Raw genomic sequence first — 2,514 nt, 5'->3', positions numbered from 1 at the left:
CAGCATTTCAACCTCTGAAGCAACTCGAAAATGCTCATATTTTGGCCCGGACAGCTGAAGGAAGTCCCTTCTCTTCAGAGTTGTTGCAGTTTTTTCATCTGTCAGTGCAGTGGTTCGATTAAAAGTTTGAAATTGACTGAATTATAAACCAGGCTGGTGTGTTGACTTCATGGCTCCTATCAAGCATAGGGGCTACCATACGATGCCTATGTCCTTGTTTTTTATTTTTTTTTCGCAGTCGCTTCAAATTTTTTCTGAAAAAAAATCCGTGGACCAACATATCAAATTGGTGTGGCCAGAAACCAAATCATGTCACTCCCCAGCCTCATATTGTGCATAGTTCTTTTCATGACTCATAGGACATGACTTTTGTTCACGTCCATTTAACACACTCAGTTGTCGAGTGAAATGCTCTTGTACCATTGTCTCATAATTCCCTAGATGCACTAACACTCCAACAGTTCGAAAAGATTTTGTTCTTGCACAATACAACCTTGTCTGTTCCCCAAAACCTCTTCTTAAATTATGTTGTCCAACAATCTGTTGTTTATTGTACTCAGTTGTTGAGTGATATGGTCTTTGCTATTGTCTCATTTCCCTAGATGGACCAACACTCCAACAGTTGGAAAAGATTTTGTTCTTGCACAATACAACCTTGTCTGTTCCCCAAAAACTCTTCTTAAATTATGTTGTCCAACAATCTGTTGTTTATTGTACTCAGTTGTCGAGTGAAATGCTCTTGTACCTTTGTCTAATTTCCCTGGATGGACAAACACTCTTGGAAAAGATTTCGTCCCTGCTGTACAATACAACCTTGTCTGCGCCCCAGAAAACTCCCCTTAAATTATGTTGTGCAACACTTGATTCCTCCGACGTCTACAGGGAACTACAACAAAGTGCTGTTGATCCTGCCAAAGCCCGTCTACAGCAAAACATGGACCCAGCAAAGTCGTCGCACCCTGAAGTGGTGACACAGACGACGCCTCCAGCGCACAAAAGAGACACAGTTTGCTCCGCCGAGATAATGACACTGGCGATGTGGCCTGCGCCGCGTCGCCATAGAAAAACCGTAAGCCTTTCAGATAAAACCTGTAGCTGTAATCCTACCTTGTCTGCAGCCTTCTCCGACAACAGATCCAAATCTGAAACCCAACAGGTCTTGCTGTTGACGGGGACGTACAGTACTACCACCGCTGCACACACACACACGTTCGTACACTTCGCAAGTACAACCGCCCTTGTTCCACTCTCACCAGTGCCAAATCAGATCCATGTAAATTGGTAGGTTCGGTGCAACTTATACCCGACCATCCCCGGCTCCCTGTGTGCCTGCCTGTAGGGTAGAGGGGCAACTTGCATGTCGAGCCCAGCCAAGTGAGTTAGCTGGACCGTGCTGGGATAATTCCAACCACATGAGGGCATCTCCGACTAAATCAATCTCAGGTTTGGCCTGGATGCCTGGCTCAGTATCCTATATCCATAATCACTGTGGGGATAAATCATCGCCAAATGAGCCAGGCCGGGGCCTCCAGGCGGCAAGCTGGGTTTTCGGCCCCTTTTCCTCTTCTGACAGCACATGAAACTTTAACGCGCACACACCACAAACCCTAGCCTCCACCAGGCCTTTCTACGGGAATACGGATCGTAGCAAATTCGAAGAGGCAGTGGCAGCAAGCTGGGTTTTCTGCCCCTTTTCCTCTTCTGACAGTACATGAAACTTTAACGCACACACACCACAAATCCATAGCCTCCACCAGGCCTTTCTATGGGATTACGAATCGTAGCAAATTCAGCAAAAGGTGCTCCTATCCTCTAACAGTGAAATTATGAAACTTTTACACACACACACTCCAAATCCATAGCCTCCACCAGGCCTTTCTACGGGAATACGGATCGTAGCAAATTCAGCAAAAGGTGCACCTATCCTCTAACAGTGAAATTAGGAAACTTTCACACACACACACACACACTCCAAATCCTTAGCGTCCACCAGGCCTTTCTATGCGAATACGGATCGTAGCAAATTTGGAGATCGGAGTAAATCGGCCAGGGGAGTCAGTCTGCAGAAGGTCGGTTCTTCCCCTCCAAACTGAGCGGCCAGTCAAACCCCAAGGCGGCCAAACTCCCCTGGCAAATATCCTCTCATAACATATATCCAGCGTAGTTAACTAGTATGGTAGAGACTACCAAATCCTGCCCGTACACACATCCTGTCTGCCTGAGGCAGTCTTCCTGCCTCCGGTGCCCCCCTGCTCCCAGCTGCCTGATCCTCCCGATGCCTCTGCCCTGCCTGTTTTCTTTCTAACCTACTCCCAAGCCCGATCCACTTGGACTCAAGTCCTTGTGTCAATACAAAAACATCCCCCTGGCACAGGGCTGGCCCTGATGGGTAAACACTGCCACTATGACCATCAACATTTGCGTTGGAAACTTTCCTCTCTGTGGTCAAACTACTACTAACAGCTTTCTGGGATATTAACTTGGGGGCGGAGCCGGGAAGTTAATTAAATCATC

General features: G+C 47.1%; 1 protein-coding gene across 1 annotated transcript in view; it reads right to left on the bottom strand.

Annotated features, from left to right (window-relative positions):
- The window catches only part of LOC109484053 (brother of CDO-like), a 31,710-nt gene extending 30,483 nt beyond the window's left edge, over nt 1-1,227 (bottom strand). Inside the window, exon 1 of the mRNA XM_019787246.1 lies at nt 1,108-1,227. The gene's annotated coding sequence lies outside the window, so the exon portion shown is untranslated. The remainder of the gene's footprint in view (nt 1-1,107) is intronic.
- Nucleotides 1,228-2,514: the final 1,287 nt, after the last annotated feature.

The sequence above is a fragment of the Branchiostoma belcheri genome, unplaced genomic scaffold (genome assembly GCF_001625305.1).
Source record: "Branchiostoma belcheri isolate BF01 breed outbred unplaced genomic scaffold, Haploidv18h27 scaffold68, whole genome shotgun sequence".
Taxonomy (NCBI): domain Eukaryota; kingdom Metazoa; phylum Chordata; class Leptocardii; order Amphioxiformes; family Branchiostomatidae; genus Branchiostoma; species Branchiostoma belcheri.
This window is presented reverse-complemented; position numbering and strand designations above follow the sequence as displayed.